We start from the raw sequence: 22,393 nt of genomic DNA on the forward strand, positions 1-22,393 counted from the left end.
GGTAAAGATTTCATATCTTTTAAATTCTTATTTGTTATACGTTGTACTTTTAGGTTCTTCTTTCCTTCATTCTTCCTCCTTTTCCTCCTCCGTTTTCTTTAAATCCTCTTCCTTTTAAAATTCATTTTATTCTCTTATCACGCAGCTCATGAGTAAAACATATTCTGAACGGAGCAAGATTTTATTTTCTATTTATTATTTTATTTAAGTATTATTGAGCTCATGGACCCGTCCAGACAAGCAATACCTTACGAATGAGTCTGCATTTTTTTTATGAATTCGTGTTTTATATCGGTATTTCATCATGCAAAATCTTTGTAATGTGACGATGTATGCTTGCGAGTGTTGACTGAATCATCAGAACTGAAAGACATAGAAACAAATTAAGTGACAAAAAAAAAAAAAAATGTTAGCCCAGATACTCACTGGAAGTTTTTGATTGATGTGATGATGATGATATCCAAACTCCTGACAGTGATTCATGATGCGAACCCTTGAAAAACTATTAACCAAAATGAACACTTGATTTTCAATCTCGCGGCAGCGACGCCTGATATGAAGCTCGACCCCTTTAGGTCATTTGCGTGACTGAGATAATCGGCTGCTTTCATCACAGAAATTGAGCTGTCCTTCCCTAAGCGCGTCTCACATCTCATGATGCCGGCCTCATCATTTCATAAGGCCGAAATCCAGAAGTAGAGTGCGGTTTTTAACTGTGGGAGACGGGGGAATTTATAATCATTAATATGTTGCCGAGTCACCGAGAATTTATTATGAAATTCAGTTTTCACATAATGAGTTGAACAGTCTCTGCAGGTTTATTCTTTTGTAAGATTCATCATTCACCTTTATCAATATTGTTACAAATATATTGCTTCCTACTTTTATCGTTGGCTTTCAAATTTAAATATTCTTTTCGGTTAAAGATTGGTTGTATGTTTATGACTTTTTCGCCTTTCCCACATAGAAATTTATTAATTTTCAGTAATAATAACTTAAACCCACTCTTTTATGGTAACAGTCAGGTCACTTACCTGATAAGCTTGAATCCTTCCAAGAGATTATCCCTACATATGACGACACAAATAGCAAACAAAACTAGAAGAGAGTAAAAAGTAAATTCTAGACAAATGCATAATAAAAGTTAATTTTTGAACTTGGGTAATTAAACAACAGGAAATTGTGTCTGTGCGTTGTTAACAACTGTTTTGACCTTGAAAGCAAATGGCCACTAAAATGGCCAGAAGATGACAGAAACCAATTAGCATGCGGAAGTTTCTTGCTCGCAGAACACAGCTGAAAGAAAATAAATCAGATCCGTTCAACATAATTTTCGATAAGTTGGGAAAATAGGACTAGGCCGCGACATTCGAAGTTTTCAGGAGGGGCCGTTACAACGGGAAGGTATGGCTCTCCCTTTACCGCAAATAGCGCGATAACGAAAAAGTTGTTTTATATTTGTTGATCCATCGGTGATGGTAAGGTAACCCTGTCTTGTTCTGCAAGTATGCAAAAGTTTTATCAGCATGTCATGCAGTGTTAGTAAGTGAGATTGAATATTGATCAATTAATCAAAGGCTTTTAAATACGGCGTGTTGCATGTTGTATATAGGGACAGAGAGCATTTATGGAATGTAGGCTCAGACTGGCTAGCCTGTAACCTATGAAACCTTACAGTGTTAGGTTTTATTAATGAAAGTAGTTAAAACGTAATTTGAGCTAGTATGACCCGGTAATTGGTAGAAGGGAAGGGTAGAATAAAGGCGTCTTGATCAGCTTTCTTAGTAAAGCCATACATAGGCTAGCCTATGGAGAAAATTGCGAAAGTTTTACAGATTAGCAGATTTTTGTGGATTGTGGCCTCAGCTATTCAAAAGCAAATCTCAATAGTTGCATCTCATTGTGTTTATGGCCGAGTGGAACATTTGGGGTAAAACGGAAGAGTCGCCTCTCTGGCTCAGTAACTACTTGCCTAGCCTATGTGCAAAATGGGCTCTGTGTTGAGGCCAGTACCAGCCCCTGGGGATGAAAGTAAAAACATAAAAGACAGTAAATATCATGCACACAAACAAAAGACGAAAATATGAACAAAAACGAAAGGTGAAAATAAACGCATAGAATCCTTGGGTGAAGGTGATTAATGACTCCATTTCAGGTAGCCATGAGACTTGCGACCAAATTAACACTGCACTCTGCTAATGGATAAAATACACTAAAAATTACTCCATAGCCTAGCAGAAACTTTATTGTGCATGTAACAACCACTACTGGGTTTTTAGTACTTTAATGTTCATTGTGAGTTACATGCAGGAAGGTTGCAAGGTATTGCAACACCAAATACTAGTCAGTACCTTTCAGTATAGTGAAATAATTTTACGTTATTAATTTGGTATTATTGTACTTTAAACAGTTTTCATATTTTCCTGTGTTATGGGTGTTTTAACGTTTCTGACATTTGTTTCATTAGCATATGAGTACTCTTGTTGATGGAAGGCCCCACCCTTATATCCTACAATTTTGGGGACCACAGTGGGAAAGTGGGGTTTTTTCTTAATGAACACCATATTCGTTGGAAGCTTGAATTTCAAGTCAAAGGCCCTGTGGGCTTGTTCCATACGAATAGGTTTCATCTACTGAATAATAATAATAATAATCATGATAGTAATAATAATAATAATATAGTAATAATGAGTGAAATACAAGGACGTTATTCCCATCGATAGTTGTTGCCATTCAGATTATGGTAAGTTTATGGAATCTTTTCTACTAAGATTGTCCACTAGAATGAGGGCCTGGTGCCTTGGGTTAGGTTTGCTTAGGCTGCAACCTTATTATAATCCATTAGCTGTGTCCTTGGTTAGGTTAGTAGGGTGTCTAGGACTAGGTAAGGATCTGGCATCCAAGGTTGGTAAGTTGTGGGATCCAGAGGGCCACAAACCTCCTGGTTGGTAAGGACCCAATCTCTTAGCTCAGGTAAGGTGTGGGAGCCCAAGGCTCAGGTGAGGATGCAATCCCATAGGTTAGGTTAGGCAGGGGTCTGTGGCTAGGTAAGGACTCCTCCTCCTCCTCCCCCCAGCTAAGTAAGAACCCAGCTTTTAGGTTAGGTTAGGTTAAATCCATACTTGTATTTCACTCATTTTGTATTTTCCCTACCTAGAAAAACCCTGCTTTCCCAGTGTAGTACCTAAACTGTAGGATATAAGGATGGGGTTTACTGCCTAAAAATTGTCATGGTTTAACAAATCAAATGTCAGAAATGGTCAAAGCACACATTAAAACATCAGAAAATGGTAAATTCAAGTCCAGAATGTGATAACAGTCTAAAGTAAAAATTTAGTGAACCAAATTAGTGATAACCATAAACATGCACACTGGCTAACAACTGATAAGTGACTTGTGAATCTTCAAGTGATGTTACATCAGCATAGTTTATTTAGGATTTAGGAGGAATTAGTGCTTGCAGTCACTGGAATAAATATATAGGCCAATGAGTTGAGAAGTGTCATCTTGAACCAAAAGTATCAGAATTTAATTACTGTACAGTAAGTGTCTGTATCACATATGGTTTGTGTTGTGTGCATATTCAGTGCCCGTGTCACATTTTGTAGTGTTTAGTACTGTATTCCGGGGCAATTAAAGTGAGAACTAACCAAGAATTTACCAAGAAGATGCTCAGGTGGTAGTGACGCCACAAACTTACCATATGCAAATTCTGTGAGGTCTTAGAAGTGGGGACTTTATGACTTCAGAACACTTTCTTAAAATTGGTCACTGAATATAGACTACTTACAAAGATCATATTACCAGATGGCAACTTTGCAATGATCTCCAGTCAGATGACAATGACAGTGACAACCTAATGTTTTAGACTGACGTATGTCATTGCTAAAAGAGATATATGGGTACTTAGATAAGTAGTTAATGGAAATTTTTTGAGTACTGTAGTATTACTCTTACTAAGAGTTCCCTCCTCCATGCCCCTTCACTCTTACTTAGGGAGGTCTCACTGATTTTTGCATACTACAGTACTACATATTTTTTACCGACCAGCAGTTTGGTTTTGCTTACCACTTTTGGCCAGGTGTAATTGAATTAATAATAATATCATGCTTGTATTGACAAGGAATTGAAATGTATTAAAGTTTTCATTGTGTTTTGTGATGTAAATTTCTATACTTTTATTCTCGTAGTTTCTAGAGATAATGTGATTACTGTTGCTAGTTTCATCTTGTAATTCCATTGATTCTTGCCATATATATATGTTGTTGGGTTTTCTGCTTGTTGTTAGATTTTGTCATAGCTTTCTTGGTTGACATCACATTATTTGACAAAGGGTAAATTGCACACATTTGCAGTTTGAATGCTCTGTGGTTAAGATATTCTTGTTTAATTTTGTTTTGTAAGTGAAAATATTATTAAGTACTTATGTATTGTAATGTGTAAGTATTTTGCTGTAGAAGCTGTATGTGGGATGAGCAGCTGTTGATTTCAGTTATTATAATTATATAATTTATGCTTGACATTAGGGGCGTTATTAATCGGAGAGTAATGGTAGGAAGTACACATATTCATAATTTTTTTCTCTTTGACTTTCAGGTCTCTCTAAATGAGAACAGGAATGAAGTCACCAATCAGGCAAGAGTTAATTTCTTAAAGGTAACACATCAGTGGAAGGCAGAGCTGGAGCCTTGTTCACACAGTTTTAATACAAGACCACTGAAAATAGTGTAGCACCGTGTGACTTATATGTGTTATTAATACATGTACATTATTTATAAGGACCTACTGATTGCGTGATCTTTATAGGCCTGATAAATATGATCAGTGTCCTTTGAGGTTGCTTGCCTGAAGTATGCCTACAAGTAACTTAGTATTTGAGACCTTTACACAGCTACTTTTCCACTCTGAACAGGTAAGTTTATATTGACCTTGGGATTTTATTTTTATAGACTTAAGTTTAACTGCTCTTTAATATGTTATACAGTATTATTTTTTGTCTCAAATGTATTTGCAACTTCTTTGATGGTTTAACTGATTATGGGTGTATTACAGTTGATTAGTGAGGTATAAATGTATTAAGATTATCCATTTCACCATCAGCTGTGGTCTTTGGGCTCACCAAATCCAAGTCTCACTGCTTTTGGCCACAGCTTTATTCCTGCAAGTGACACTACATTGTCAACATGCTTTAAATCCAAGTGATTTACTGAAGCTGTGCACAGCATTTCTTCTTATTTTGGCCAGGTATGTTGATGATCTTAAGTTTTTTTTTTTGTAGTCAGTTCAATCTGTCTTTCGCCTTCAGTTGTTTGATGGCAAAGTTATTTTGTCACCTGTAATTCACACCTTGCTTTGAATGACAGCAGTTTGTTGTCAGTGATTTAAGAGGCACAGTAATTTGATAATTGTATGGTTTTTCATCACTTACATTTTATGTTAGCAGAAATTATTGAAGAAAATGAAACAATTACTTGAAAAAATATATTAAAATTTGAAATTTAAGTAAACCTCATTATCGCCATTTGATGGGTTTGGAACTTATACAGTATATTGAATTGATTTTTAATGAGTATTGGAATTATGATCTAGTTACCAGTAACACAGAGAATTAATAACTTTATAAAAAATGGAATAGGAATACAAGTTACAAATATTCAAGAATTGTATTTGTATGAATGACGGTATGAACTTATTGAAGTAAATAACTATAGCTCATACTAGTGAGGTTTCAGTCTTGCTTTTAATTGGCTTATGTATTTGAATTTCAGCTTGGCAGGTAGTGAGCAGTCAGGGATCAATTGTGAATGTGAATGATATTTGTTGAAATGCAACTTATGAAAAAGTGACAAACAAGAGACCATCCGTTGATGGTCCAAGTCATAGTTGCTGCTGTTAGGAAATAGAAACCTACCACCACAAACTACTCTGTCTAAAAGAGATAAATCTCTGGCAGAAGCAGATATATAGAGTAAAGGAAGCACAAATGACCTAAAACAGGTTGCATTGATTTTATCACTTTTATAAATACAGTATATGAGGCCTTACAAACAATACCTTCCTTACATGTGGCATGTGCTGAAACTTTCATTAGATGTTTCTCAAAAGTTAGATATAAGTCAAAAGTTACACCTAACAGTTAAAACTTCAGACTCATTCAGCAGAGTTCCATCCACCTGAAAGGAAGGATGAGTGGGAACTCTGGTGGGAAATCAGTAGTTCTGATAGTGACAGAGTGACTATGGTGATGTTTATTATATCTTAGTTATAGATAAACTGCCTTAGATAATTATTTAACTTTAAGTTTTATCAGAGATGATCATGAATCACAAGAAAAGATAGAGAAGGAAGCAGATTTGTCAATCACCAGAAGTGGTATGAGTAAACAAAGAAAACATGATAAAATTTGCAAATGGAAGACCATTTTTAATTAGTAAAAAATCAGTGCTCTGAAATTTTTATTGGAGATAATAAATTCTCATTTTCTACAGAATACAAAGTTTATTTTTTTATTATTCTTGTGAGGCTTTTGCAGATGGAATTTTTCACCAAAAGCAAGCATTCAAAGTTTGTAATAAAGGTCTTCATACTGAATAACGAAAAGGGTGTTACTTTACTCCATGCTTGTAGAGGTATCACAGTGAAATGAATACCAAAAAAGGCTACATACTTTAGTATTTGAATAATTACCTACATATCATATGCATATTTTATCACTCAGCTATAATAAAACATTATAATAACATGATAGTACAGTGAAATATTATAACAGTAATGAAAATAACAAAGAATTAAAGTACAAATATAAAAGAGAGAAAATTTGTCAGTTACATGGTTAGCAGGACGCTGCTCTTGTCACTAGTGGTGAAAAGAGGCTCGCGGCGAAGGGGTTAATCCTTCCAGACTTTGATGTACTATTTGCCTTATATATAAGTATATGGAAAATAATGACAACTTTTATTTTGTTTCATTGTATACAAACAAATTTTCCATCTAGTTCTTTCTTCATAATGCTTTAAATTTACTTTGCAGTGACATACTGTTAAGGTGTTTATTTTTCCTGCTTAGATACATTCTGCGTGAGTTTGTTATAGTGCTAGCTATGTAGCTGTTCAGACATTGCTTTAATTGAAATTAAGTGTGTTCCTGCTTTATAAGAAACTATCATTAACACTGACTGCATTAAATGAGCTTTGGCTTGTATATTGTGAAATAAGGATTTAATATATTTCAGTGTGGTTTTTGTGATACTGATTCCATAGTACCTGTAGTTGATAGTCTCACTAACTGAGAGGTATGCAGTTCTTGACTGAGATACTCTGGCGGCCATTATGGTGGTACAGTATACTATACATCTGTATAGTCCAATTCAGCTTCGTTGACCCAGCTTTGAAAAGAGGAAGATTTATATTTTCATGCTGGGCTTTTGTTATTTTTAAATTTTTAAAATCACAAGATTTTTCTTTATTTTTCTCACATACGTTTTTATAAATTTAATCCACCAGTTCTACTGTATATTTACTTTTGTGATATATGTATAGTAATATACTGTACTTACTACTGTATTGTATTTAGTTTCTTGAATTTCAGATATTTATAACTTGTTTAGTTTTAGTTGTTTGTAATTTGAAAATTTAATTGTTCTTGGTTGTTGTACAGGTTTTATTTAAATTTTAGCTTACACAATTTTCTTTTTATTTTAGTTTAGTTTAGGTTAGAAGCAAGAACTGTTCTTACTCCATTATTTAAAATTTTATATATAATCTTAGGTAATTTATATGAACAGCTGTATCAGAAAGTTTAGAAGTGTGATGTTTCTAATATTCATCTTGTTTGATCAGTAGATTATTATGAAAGGCAGTCATGAAACTGCAGCATATATTTTCTGAGCACAGTACATGTATATGGTTGTAAACAACTACTGTACTTTGGTAAAGTTTTAAGTAATTAAATATTTTATCCAACTTAGTTATTTTTATATATGGGTAATCATGCTGAAGTACTAAGAGCAACTATGTTCTTTTTCAGATTACAGGCCCATTTACTGATTTCCCAGCATTTCATCCATTAAGGCTAAATTACACTAAAGCAAGAAACAGAGGATTGTTAAAGCTTTTTATCGTTCTAGTATGGAGATTGGCATGTTTTAGCTGTTTATGTACAAACATGTATGCATGCAAGGTTGAATGCATGTTACTTTTGGTGTATTGTTTAAAAGGCACTCTTGTAAATTTTTATTTGGCTTGTGAACTGACTGGATGTACTGTACAGTATTCTCGTGGAACAAGTTGGCTGAAGATCCATATTGATTGACTGTTTCATTCATTTATTTTTTCTCCTCCAGTGTCCAAGCCTTGACACATGGTCTTGTCTCTTTCTCTTTAGGTGATCTTCTGTTGGGAGTTCTTAGTGCTGGAGGCTTTTCTAAGTTTATTTATTTTGTAATTTCTTTATTCCTCATTTCTTACTTTTACTTTCTTTACATATGGTATGCATTGTGTCTATGCCTTCTGTACAAACAGTCTAAGAAAGACAAATCTGAGTTATCACAGGAAACAAGAACAATTACTCACTTGGTAAGCTTTAAGTACACTGTCAGATAGAAACTCATACTAAGTGCATAATTGGGTAATTTTCCTTGTGTCCTGGTAGTGTAGTGGCTTGAGATTTTGCTGAGTTGATTGATATTTTAAGTGAAGTTAGATTTTTCTGTCAGTAACCTTATCTTATGAGTGCTTTACCTTGATGTCTTTTGTCACGCAATTTAAAACCTATGTTTAGTGTAATAAACAAAGGAAACAAGATGATGTAGCAATCTTATATTAAAAAATTATTTATCTTAATATATTTCATTAGTATACATATAGATCATTCATTGAAGAAGTGTTTCATAAATTGTTCATCAAAGGTAAGCAGAAACATTACTCTTAATGTAGTCTCCCTGATTTATAGTTGTTTCCTTTTAATGTTCAATAGAAATTTGACATTCTTTTGAAGTTTTGAAGTCCTTATGCTGGGGTGACAGGAGTCTTGTTTTAATAATATCTTAGATGAAGGCAGTAGGTTCTTTTAGCCAGAACTTATCTTAAAGGGCAGGTGTGTGCATACTGAATTTTTCCATTTGTAAATGGATGTAAATTGAGTAATCCAGCTTTGCTTTTGTTTCATTGATGGGAAGAGTCTTCATGCTTTAAGTTGTTTGGATTGCAAGAGTCTTTGTATGTTTATTTTCTTTCTTTAAAAAGCTATAGCTTTGTTTTCATCACAGTTAAGCACTATTCATGAGCATTCAAATTATAGTTTGTGCATATGGACAGGTGTTAATCAGTGCGGTTCCAGTTCCCAGAGTTTTATGATCTGGTCAATATAACATTGACGATCCCTCCTTAGTTCAGTACTTCCATTTCTTTGGTCATTTTTAATTTACAGTGCTACTTCATATAAAACATAGGTTTCTTTCTTTCTCTCCTTTCTCATAGGCAGCATATTTTCTTATAAGAAGTGCAAGGATCTACTCTGTCCTTTCCCCTAGGTAGTCATTTCCCAATAGGAAATATAAGGATTTACGTTGATGAGGTCAGTAGTTCCATTATGTTACAATTTCATTATCATCAGAATTTCCTCATTTCATATTACTATAACAACTAATGAAGTGCCTCGATTGTATTATTAAGTATAAATAATGTTTGGACGAAAATTTAAAATGGGACAAATGCCTATAGATCAGGAAGAACAATAAGTATGTTCCAGTTTCAACGGTAGTCATGATTTTGGCATGGGATATGAAAGAGAAGTTGAATAGTGGAATGAGAAAAATATCAGTTGGAGAATAGAGAGAAAAAAAAATTCATGTACAAGAAATGTTGCTGAATTGTGTTTATTTTAAAACTCTTTTTATATAGAGTAATTTTGATAAATTTATGAAGTAACCATAGGCATTATGATGCAAAGAAAACAGGTGAAAGGAAACTTATTCTTAACATTATGGATTCCATTAGGAATTTATTTTTATTTTACTTACTTTTACTTTACCTTGATACTGCCACATCTGCATGATAGAAGGGCAGTTTAAAGTTGTTTCATTATATTTCCTCTTATTGCATCATTTGGCAGGTAGCTAATGCTGAATAGGTAAATAGTTAAAGCTTTATACTTCTCAGTTCATGTGAATACAAATTTTTCTTTTTGCAATTGCCATGAATAAACAATGTAAGGAAAGATCTTGTACAGAGTGTACAGGTGTAAAATGCGCACTTTTTTTTTTATCCATATAAGTTTCTTAATTTACCATTAGAAATTAGGTACATTTGCCACAAAAAGCTTGCAATAATTGTGGCTTGGGTTTGCTATGATACAAAGTAGATTTTGCAGCTTCCAAGCAAAGGCTTCCTGGTACTCTGTACTTTGTTTACTGCAACTGATTATAAGTTTAGGTCTTTTAGGTGGTTTATTAATAGTCAGAATGTGTTCAATATTGTGTATCTAGCAAAAGGAAGAAAATAATCTATCATTTGCTACAAATTTCATTTTTGAATTTTCAAGTTTTCTCAGTTTTGAACTAAAGATGATCAGTTTATATGATGAAGTCTTAGTTGTAAGTTTAGTATTACTGCTTGTTAATGTAAGGCTCTGTTCATGAATTATTTGGATATCCTCTTAACCATTATGTCCTCTACGTAATGAGATCACTGTTCAAATCTTGTAGAGGAACTGCTATGGTTAGTTTTTGATAAAAAGTAAAATAAATTTACGATTACTTATGATAACATGAATGGGTTCTGCCTGTTAATAATCTTGTTGTTATTCATTAGTGCACTACATTGCAGTAGTGGCCAAACTTCCAATTTCAACTGGACAATTATACTTTTTGCAATGACTGCAAGCTCCTTTGATGAATTTGTTGTATTTTTGTTTCTTATAAAGAATTATGTTGTTTGCAATTCATAAAATTGCTCAAGAGTTATCTATAGTATTTGGATGTTGAACTGCGTAAGCTTCAGTTTTTGCTTCAGACTGTGATGAAACATGCAAGCACCTCATTGTAACAAAAATATCATAGCAGATTTTATATTGTTCTTATTACTGTATCATTTTTGTCAGAAAATTGGAAGTAGGACATTACTATTTCCAGTCCTAGTACTACAAACTTTCTTTAATCTACTAGAGAACGGTGAACTAAGAGTTGCAACCCTTTGGTTTTAGGAAGTATTCATGAATATATGGCACCATTACTCAATCATAACATATATGTATCTAGTTCAGAATCATGATACTAAGAGATGCCTTTTCAGTATATCTTGTGTTATTAGGGTGATTAGTGTTGTATCATCATTAACCCCCCCCACCAGTTCCTGAAATTTTTTACGCCAGCTTTGCCTTGCACATAGAATACAGTCATTGTGAGGCCTTATGGTTCATGTATGTACTCAGCAAGTTCTAAGCAGTATGAAACTTTCATGTTCTAATACAGTCCAAGAGTCATACCAGAAAATTGAGGAATCAGTCAATATTAAGCTAATTGTGAAAGCTAGCTAGATGGGTATGGATTCTTTTCACACTCAGTGCATTTCTTCCAACCACTCTAATTTCAAAATCTTATTGTGGTAAACATACCAGATAAAGACAGTAATCTATAGGCTGCCAAGTCAGTTTTTCCTCCCAACATATGAGGTCTTTAAAGTTTGAAGTTTTTCTAACTGCCGTTTCACTAGCTTAAACCCAGAAATTCAGATTCACTTTGTCTGTCAAAACCATTGTTGAATTTTCAACAAAAATTTTAAGCATAGAGTATGTATATGAGAAATTTCAGTGGTTTCATGGCAGGTGACTTTGTATTTTTTGAAAAGCACTTTTAAATGTTTCTTTTCCTTGAGTTTTTTTTTTTCTTTTTAATGTATGCTTAGCTTTTTATCAAGAGAAAGGGATTCAGGCTCCTGCAGATCAGTAGGTTTACAGATTGTTAAAAATTTGCAGTATTTTCAGTTTTGTTCCTGAACTTTTCATTTTATTTTAATATTCAGTAAGAGTTTCTTTGTAAATTTTAATGTAGGATAGTTTATTACAGTATAGTTGTTTAACTGAGATTGCTTACAAACTATCTGAATGTAACTGACTGTATAGAATTATTATTTGTAAAATCCTCTTGGAGTCATTCACTTTGGCCAATTCTGTTGTATGGTATACAGTTTTTAAATTATTTTATGTTTTATACATATGTAAAGTTATTATACAGGTGTATGCTCAGTAATTAGGTGATTGTAAAAGAGAACATTTTCATTGTATAGAAACTTAGTTGTGATCTTTTGACATAAGTTTGGACTTGTTTGTGACCACTTTTTTCATTTCCAGCTTTAATTAAATAAGAATTCATGCGACCAGTATGTTCCTATCTTATTAGTTTTGATCAGTACAGTGAGGTTTACTGTAGGGCCCTTCACTTCTGGCTACATTTTCCCTTTTCCATGTGATATTTAATTGTCTAACTTCTTAAACTTCAAACTTCTGGTGCTGTAGTTTGGACCAGTCATTTAAGAAGAAACTATTCTGGACATGCCATGTTTTGTTGCTTTTGTATTTATATTGACATAAGTTTAATGGTAATGAAATGTAGCAATAATGATGTTAGGTGGAGAAATTTGCCTCTTAAGTTAACCTCTGTGCATTTGTATAATGTATTACAAATCATATCCACAGAGAAAGCAAGGAATTAGAATCATCATAAATTTTCTTTCCTAATTAGATCATTCTAAAGCTCTAGTGCTTTTAGGCAGTGTGAAATGTCTAAACTGAATGAATTGCTAGATGTAATTTACATTTTTGATGCTGTTTGCTCTTGATTCTGCAAGGTGCAGATAAAGGAAAAAGTTTTTTGATAGAAAGAATTTGGTTTCAGTGTAAGAAAAGTCTAGGAAGCAATACAGATGTTTTACCCAGTATTCAGCTTATGAGGTAGAAATCTTCAAACAGTTAAGATTGGTTAAACAGGTTGACAGGGTGATATTTTTTTAGCTGAATTAGCATAATGGTGTGTAAAAAAAATAACTTTGAAATTATAGTATTAGTTATATTAGTTACATAACATTTTAAAAGACCAGATTGTGAAACATGATAAATAATTTGATAATTTATCATTCTTGTGGGTTAAACATGGTTCTAGGCTTATGTCATGACGAAATTCATGTTGTAACCTTTATAATTGTTGTTTTGAACCTACAGCTGAAGTTCTCTTCCAGGTTTGATGTGTAATTGTTTTGTAACTGGAAAGAATAAAGATATACACCAAGGGGCTGGCCTTAGGATAGTACTGAATTGCTTGCTGTGCCAGTGGACCTCTCTTGCTCTCCTGCTACCAGATGCCTTACACAAGTCACAAATGATACTTGAACTACTCCCATGCCAGGTATGCTGTTGTGTATACTTCTCTTAATGGAGATGATTAGTACTATATGGCAGCTCTGTGTTATTTGTCACTAGAAGAAATTTGTTGCATGGACAACTTGCAGTTGGTTAATTCTAAATGGAATAAGTAAGCAAACTAGCTAAGTAACTTAATCTTAAGATGATTATAGCTTAAGACCGTACTGATGAAGTGTTAGTTTACTGGTAGAGTGCATTATCTGGCTGAACCCAAATTCTCATATGTATTGAAATGTCTCAGAGTCAATGATAAACTTGAACATGTGTGACTTGAGGAAAATTGTGAATTTCAAATGTAGCTTATTTCTGTTTCTACTTACCTAATTGTGAGTAAGTTGATTTGTCCAATTACGGTTGATGGAATAACAAGTTGAGTGAGGTTTCTTAAATCTTTTAGTGGTCCAAAACCATCTTTTGACTATGCAATTTTATTATTCTTTTTGAATAATTCTTGTTGATCAGGTTGTCCCTGAATATCATTATGGGAGACACAAGAGTATTGGGAAGTACTGTTTGTATCATGCGTGCTCACATAACTTCCAAATAGATTTGGAAGATTTCTTTTTTATAAAGTATTTTGGTCAGGCAGCTTAGTTTGCTTTTATTTACTAATGCCCATAATGCATTGCATAACCTAAATGTTAAGGCCTTTGGATATGCAAATGTAATCTTCAAAAAGCAAGAGAATGAGCTATAGATCTCACATGGTGCTCTTAAGAGTAAAAAGAAAGCTTTGATAAACAGAATATCCATCATTCTAAAGATGTCTACTGTTATTTCCCAAAATCCGTATCTACTTTAAATATGGCCATCATAGCCTAGAAAATATGTTTATGACTGAAGGGATTAATAACCTAGAAAATATCTCCCGATTTTTCATGCAGGCTCATATTTTGAAATTTGAACTGAATAGGAAGTCTTTTGTGTCTGTTTAATCTGTGTTTATGTATACATTAGCATGAAGTGTACTTATATAATTACATCTGTCAAGCATTTGTTAAGTAAGAATGTACATCTGCTTGTATGTATAGGTTTTAAAACCTTTTCTAGAAAGGAAACCAGTAGTACTTTATGTATCTCCAATGTTTTCATGCATTATATGCTTCAATAATGTGTGCAAGTGAATAAAGAAAAGTTGATTGCAAACAGTCATATCGTTTAGTGTACTTGCAAATGATGTAGAAACCTTTCATTTTCTTAAAATGTCTAAACAGTACATGTATTGTTTTTCCTGCAACTCTTGTAACAAAAGAGGAAGCAAATAGCAAAGATAACTGAGTGTGCCATTGGAAATGAACTTGTTTTGTGGTGTAGGAATGACCAAAAATTAGTGTGTCATGAATAGTTGTATATGATGTATAACAAAAGACTTATGCCCCATCCAATGTGTATCAAGCTATTTCTGTTGGTGTGGAATTATTTTTGTTGGTATTGGTAATAAGAGTAGATGGTCTTTCTTAAATAAGAATATTTTTCAGCCAGAAATATTTTTTGTTGTTGTAGTAAACTCATGGAATCTATGGTTAGCCAAGTTTTACAACGTTGACTTTTAAGCCTTTACCTCTAATAAGAAGTGGTCTCTGTTTTTACCATTGGTCTTCTCATATGCAGTACATGCTTATTTTGGATTATTGATTCTAGTTACCTGGTCTGATTCGGAGTCATGTCAATGGTTAGTTGAAAGGAAATGCAGTACCCATGTTATTATAACCCCCCCCCTTTTTTTTGGAATATGGGCTTTTATTGCTCTCCTTATATGATATGTGGTTTTGTTTTGATCATTTGTTAACATTGACAGATATTTTCTAATTAGAGTTAGGTGCTCAAGGAAATTAAGTATTTAAAAAGTTATGTCAATATGCTGTCAAGGATACTGTACTTGCAGTCATGTCAACAGTACATTGTCCTTTCAATGTACCAGGATTATACACAGAAGGAAAATGTGGTTCCATATTTTCTTTAGAGGAGTTTAGTAACCTCACTTCTGTAATTTGAATCTTGAGATTCCTCTGCAACACTTAGCTGTTTGTAGCCTAACAGGACTCGTTTCCAGGGGTGAAAATAAGAGAAAGGTAATGAAGATGAACAACTAGGTAAGAAGAGACCAATGGAAAGTATTTAAGTATTTGACAGTGCAATTTATTCCTGGGTAACCTGATGTTTACACTAAACTACTGTATTGGCAGTCAGTCAGGTTATTTATTTAGGTCACTTGAATACTGTTTTGTAGTAAAAATTTGCTGAATAATAAGATAGAGTGAGTGTTTGTTGGTAACCATTAGTTTTAGCTTCATTCAGTTCAGGTTAGAGTGCTTGTTGGTAGCTATTAGTTTTAGCTTCATTCAGTTCAGATTTAGCCATAGTGTGATGCCTTGTTCTATATTGTTGTCTTGCAGGCTCTTCATTATATACTATACTGTGGTAGTAGACTTTAAACCTAATAATGACCCCTTAGTCTAAGGGCGGGATCATTACCTCAGTTTTCTAAAACCAGTCACTCTTTGACTTAGGATAATTCTAAGCATTGTCAGTTAGGAGTAGGAATCTGTTTTGAATTTCAGTCCATCTTGCAAATGGTTTAAGCACTGACAAAACTTATCCCATCATGTAGCTAAGGTTGATGGCCATTTGCAGTATTGCCTTCAAAATAGACTTCAGTTATTCTTCATATTTAAAGCTGCATGATGTATACTAATGACTTTACTTATGACTTTGATTTTGTATACTTTCCTTGACATTTAAAATCATGGTTGGTTTATGAATGACTATGGACAGTTTGGAAGCTCGCTGTTTAGTGTTTTTGTTGGATGAATCCAATGGTGTGGCATTAGTCAATGCCCCTAGTTGATTCATTGTCCTCTCTTGTAACTGAATGGTTGTCCTCAAAGCCTTTTTTGCACTGTGTGCTTTATGTATGCTGGTGAGGCTTTTTGAGATCAGAGATATGTTTAAATTGGTGACAATGCAGTATGTCTGCAAGCATACGGCAAGTGTTTCTCTTAGATTAATATAAAGCAGTGAAAACCAGTTACTCTGGTGGTTTTTTATACTTATGACAATTTGTTTGGTGTTAAATTGAGCTTAATGTCACTCCAAAGTATGTAGTTTTCTACCCATTCCAGGAGGGGTCTCAAAGGTTGGTATTGTTTGATGGACAGTTGTATTAGAGTGACTTACTTTGGTTTTCATGATGTGAGGTTTAAGGTTACTTTAGTTTTTGAGGCTGTTGTTGCGGTCTTTGAATTAATCTGATGTATTTCAGCATAGATTTTTTTTTATGGAAGTAAGCCATATGTGCTGATTGTTCTGTGCATGGGTTATGGGCACTACTTTACCTACAGCTTAGATTCAGAAAACTAGTTAGAAAAGCTTAGAATAATTTTGAGTTATTTGAATAGCAAAGGATATGAAAGATAAGCTCTCTATTTAGGCATTTTAGTGATAAGCTGAAGTGTTAAGAAAAGATGATAAGTGTAGTCTTTGTTTAGTATTATGGAACTAATAAGGAGAGAGAAGAATGTTAATGAAAATTTTGGCAGGAATTTGTAAGGAAGTTTTTGCATGCCTCGATCCATTCTGTTGGGGTTTTATATTATGATAGTATAAGAAAATAAGATGGAATAGTGGATGTGTCTAGATTTAAGATGAAGCATTGTTCATGTTTGGTCAAAGCAGCTGATAGAGAACTCGGAACCACTGAAGAAATTGATGCCTATGATAAGGTCTTCATTAGTTTGTTGATGGTGTTTCAGGCTTCTTGGTGTCAGTTTAGAATTCTCAATTTTAAAGAGTCCAGTCATAGCCTATGGGCTGCTTTAATTCTGCTAAGGTTTCTTGTCCTTGGTGAGGGGAAGTAGTTGAAGGTTTTTGGCCTCTTTATAACATTTTGGAGATCTTGACATCTGTAAGAGCCACTGCCGGGTTTTTCTGTTGGGGTTTTTTATTGTGATAGTATAAGAAAATAAGATGGAATAGTGGATGTGTCTAGATTTAAGATGAAGCATTTTTCATGTTTGGTCAAAGCAGCTGATAGAGAACTCGGAACCACTGAAGAAGTTGATGCCTATGATAAGGTCTTCATTAGTTTGTTGATGGTGTTTCAGGCTTCTTGGTGTCAGTTTAGTATTCTCAATTTTAAAGAGTCCAGTCATAGCCTATGGGCTGCTTTAATTCTGCTAAGTTTTCTTGTCCTTGGTGAGGGGAAGTAGTTGAAGGTTTTTGGCCTCTTTATAACATTTTGGAGATCTTGACATCTGTAAGAGCCACTGCCGGGTTGCACTTAGGTGTTGTCAGCTGTGATTTTAAGCCCTTTGTTTATTTTGATGTTATATGAGGACTTTTATTGCTACATAGTTCAGTCATGCTTGGCCAGCAGGTCAACTTGATTGTTTCTCATGATTCTTATGCAGCTTGATATCTATAGAAACCAATATTCTAACTGTTTTGGGATGCAAAGTACCTCCTTGTTTGGATGGTATTAATTGATTGTTGTCTTTAGGTTCTGTCGTGATGATTGTTATTACCTCTCCTTTTGAATTGGTGGGGATTTTTTGTTTCTTCAGATATTCTGGCATGGATATTCCATTGCCCTCACAGTCACTGTAAGTTTGGTTTGCTGAGTAGAGTGCTATTTGACACCCTCTAAATGCATCTAAAGTAAAAGCAACAAATAAAGTTTACTTTAGATACATTTTGATCAAGTGGTAGCCTGATGATAATGTTTTCTCTGCTACATCTGAAGGAACTTATGTGAATAACTGTTCACAAGGTAATGGAGATATGTGTGTTAGACTTATGGTAAATTAACTGCATGAACTTCAAGAGGAATCAGATTATCATGCTTGTTGGTACAAGCCTTGAGTGTATGATGAAATGGAAAGATTTTGCTCTTCCTTAGAAATAAACACATGAATACCATCTGTTAGGTGAGGGTATGAGGTTGATCTCTGTGCATAGTAGACAGTCTAGTCCACAGTGTAGTTGGGAAATCACTTTGGTGTTAATTTTTTTAATATGTTGTGGTGTGCAGAGACCTGGACTTGTTTACTTGTTATTGATTGTCTGTTGTGTTTAGCTTTGGTTGTTGTGAGTATTATAAAATTTCTTTTTTAATCTGTGTGGATTGTTTTTCTCTAGTTTGCTGGATGTTGTGAAATGAGCCTTATATTGCTCTAGTAATTATTGCAAGTACCATTTACAGGTTGGAGACACTGTCCCACAATCTCCAACTGGCCTTGCAGAAAAAGATTAAAAAAAAAGCTACAGTTGCTGCAGGAATGTTTTGATCAGTTGATCTCATTGATAATTTTTTATGCTCTTCACATCTGTGGGACTAATGTCTTCTTGAATTTTGAGACTGGAATAGTTAACTGCCATGGAGAATTGCTCCCCATAACAGACACAGCTTAGTGCTGGAATGGTTATTATTAATGCCATTTTTACAATGTTTGCATGGAACCTTTGTGTCTTCTGGTTAGATTTGTTAAGATATGAACTTTTAAATTTGAGACCTTGTTGTTTGTACTTACAGTATGTCTGTATGTAGATGACAAATAGATTACCTGTTGAAGTACATATTGTAATGCCATGAAGGGTAGCAAATCAGCTTGTTATTTGTTCTTTGAAATGTTTATTTTTTTTATTTGGTGTTAGAGTTCAGCCTATTGTCACTCCAGAGTTAGCACAGTTTTTTATCCATTCTCTGAGAGATTTCTAAAGTTGGATGTTATTTGATAAACAGCTGTATTTGAGTGCCTCTACTTTGGTTTTGTTAGCATTGGTTTTGAAGTTTAAGCCAGTTAATTTTCCCTTTTTAAGTGTCTGGGATCATTGCATTTTAACTTTGGCATGTTTTCTCCTTATGTAGATAACTGGTACATCATATACAGTACTTTTATGAAGATCTCAGCCTTTTATGGAATGTTGAGCAGGTAGATTTTCAATGATTCTGTCGACAAGGGAAGTTGGGAATGCCTCTGTGAGGTGTGTTATGTGATTGAATTTACTCCTTGATTTTTGGCAGATTTATTGTCTGTTGATTTGCTTGTATTCATTGTATTTTTATTGCATTTTGCATTCAGTTTTTGCCTGATTCAGTTGTTGACTTTTTATTTTTATTGAGCAGTATTTTGATGGTAAGTTAGTTCATAATTGAGAAAAGTGGATCAGATGATGAGTTTTCTTTAGCACTAATTTACTTAACATTGCTTGGAGTCTTATGTTAAGGAAAAGATTTTTGTAATTATGAGGGTCACATTTGTTTGGATTCAGTTGTAATGTAAAATGTCAATTGCTTGTTAAGGATATTTAGAGTACCTTGAAGTGCCTGCAGTATCGTTAGTGCCAGGGTTTAATAATCTATTAAGAACTACTGCAGATTCACGGCAGCTTTTTGTTTTGTTTGTTGGTCTATAAACAATGCAGGAAATAACTTAATTATGTATAGATGGCTTTAAATTTATGAAAGGTCAGGTAGTTGCAATCTGAGAAGTCACTGACTGTTGCTCTTGGTATCCAAATTGATTGTAGCCAAACACATGACTATTCAGAGCATTTTCGTACTGGTTATGCTTGCTCGTGCTGAGCCATTAATGCAGTTAGGGTGGTGACAGGAGTGTCAGAATAGAGTATTCAACATTGATATTATAAACTTTTTCTATGCGCACATATAAGAAGCATTTAATGAATAGAATCTCATAGACATGTATATGGTTTTACTGATTTTTAGGTAGCTTTTATTAGCTTGATATAATGAAGAGTACTGGACTTGAAATGATAACTCGGCTCATTATGGTGACTTGTGACAAATATGTAAACTAAAGTTACATGAATATTAATGGTGCTTTATTCAATTCTAGTAGCTTAATATTTTTCCTATAGTTGTGCTGATATAATTATACTACTGTACAGGTTAATTACTGCATAATTGCGTAAAGCAATACTTTTTCTCTGTTTCTTATGGCTAACAAAGCAGAAATTTTAGACAATTATGTGGGACAAGCCATGGAGCACACTCTTGCTTGGAGAATGGGGAAATATTTTCATGGTCAAATAACTAGTGGTTGTAAATACAATGTGTTTTGGTCATTGAAGGCCAGGTTTAATATAATTTGTATTTTAGTGTTTATGACATCTTTATAGTCAGAATCATCGTTATCTCAAGCAATATGGGTGATCTTTGCCTATTCTTGTGCCTTTTGGAGAGTATTTTCGTAAGCAATGGACTCCGTTTCTTGGTTTAAATATTGCATTAAAGGAGTTAAGATATGCAGCAAAACTGAAGTAGCCTCTCCAAAACTGCTTATTTAAGGGAAACCTTTCAAATCTGTGATAGTTATCCAAGTTATCAATGTATAAACAGTACTCTTCAGTATGCTTATGTCAGCCATAATGTTATACGATTAGCCAGCGTGACCATCCAAAGGTCCTCGGAGGGTATTAATTAAACTATTGTGTTAGCCTGATGCATCACAGCACTGGGGAGTTTTGTGGAGAACCTTAATTTTGCTCGTTAAGTCTTGAGATGTTGATTTAACAAGGCAACTAGCTCTGAGTAAGTGAAGTGAAAATAGAAACTTTTGACACTTAAGTTACTGTTGGAACTCAGAAGGTGTCTCAGTTTTTCAGTGTCCAAGATTATCTTTGGTTCTGTGACATTTAAGAAATTTCTTTGAGAATTTACTGTCTTTCAAATAAAATCTCATTACCAGCAAGCAAACAAAGCTTGAACAGCACTTGTCTTATGCTATAACCAACTATGGATTGTTATACAGTTGTTTTAGATACCTATTTCAGTTAAGTGTTAATCAGCCGGAAATTACCCAGGTGACCAATTGCTCCCAGGAACTGAACACTCATGGCAATGTTAATCAGCCGGAAATTACCCAGGTGACGAATTGCTCCCAGGAACTGAACACTCATGGCAAATATACCATAGTAATTATCTCCATTAAGAGAAGAATCACAACACCACACTTGTCAAGGGAGCTGGTTTGAGGTCATTTATGAACTGTGAAAGGCATCTGGCAAGCAGGATGGCAGGGAAGGGCTCCATTTGTGTAAGGTAGCTCAGTTCTTAAGGTCAGCCCTTATGTGAAGGGGGACACTGAATATTGTTTTTGAAAAAAAAAAAAAAAAAAAAATTAAGGATAGCTTACTCTTTCTGAAAATAAAAGCATGTTTTTAAGCCTCTATTTTTATTAAATTCCTTTGCAAGTATTTTGTTACAGCATATTTTTGCATTTTAATTTCATCATAGCAACAATACACATTTTAAAGAGATTATTCTTGCACAAATTCTGCAGAGCTGCATGTTATTGATGAAAATTATTTTTGCCAGTGAGTTAACACAATCATTGCACATCATGCAACATGTAAATGTTTAATACTGTCATTTAAAATCCGCTAAAATAGAGCATATGAAATATCACCTTGGCACAAAATGCATATGGTGTTTTTTTTAATTTTAAGCATAATGTAACACAAAACCACCAGTTATTCAGTATCTGGTGGCTCTCTTTTGCATTGTGTAAAATTCAATTTTAAAAGCACCAAAGCATTTGGCAAAATGATTTTTCATATGCTCCATTTTGTAGCCTATATATGTAACAGGATTAAGCTTTTACACATTGCTTATAATGTGCACCATTCATTGATTAACTAGCATAGTTTTTAAACTAGCTAAAACTTGCTTAAACATTTTATACAATTGTTATATTTTACACTACTGTTAACTCATTGGAATTGTGTCAGATATTACATGCTTCATACCTACGCATAACAGGAAAAGATTAAAAATGTTGCTAACAAGGAAAGTTATGAAATGCAATTATTCTCCACTACCCATGAAACAAATGCAGCTGTTCTACATTTAACTGGAAAAACAAAGTTACAGTAACCCATCAGTTTTTATATGCATGTAGCAAGAGTCACTCGATTCTTGCCAAATGAAATAGTACACTAGAACTACTTTCTAAGAAAT

At 33.9% G+C, this 22,393-nt stretch overlaps 1 long non-coding RNA gene across 2 annotated transcripts; it reads left to right on the forward strand.

The window, feature by feature from the left end:
- The first annotated feature begins 1,266 nt into the window (after window positions 1-1,266).
- Window positions 1,267-21,522, forward strand: LOC136841368 (uncharacterized). Of its 2 annotated transcripts, none has more exons than XR_010853914.1 (5): window positions 1,267-1,478; window positions 4,597-4,912; window positions 5,101-5,244; window positions 8,026-8,173; window positions 13,230-21,522. It is a non-coding gene; the product is annotated as an uncharacterized lncRNA (long non-coding RNA). The 2 variants fall into 2 exon arrangements; XR_010853915.1 differs by having other exon boundaries at window positions 1,445-1,542.
- Window positions 21,523-22,393: the final 871 nt, after the last annotated feature.

This window comes from Macrobrachium rosenbergii, chromosome 9 (assembly GCF_040412425.1).
Source record: "Macrobrachium rosenbergii isolate ZJJX-2024 chromosome 9, ASM4041242v1, whole genome shotgun sequence".
In the NCBI taxonomy this organism is placed as follows: domain Eukaryota; kingdom Metazoa; phylum Arthropoda; class Malacostraca; order Decapoda; family Palaemonidae; genus Macrobrachium; species Macrobrachium rosenbergii.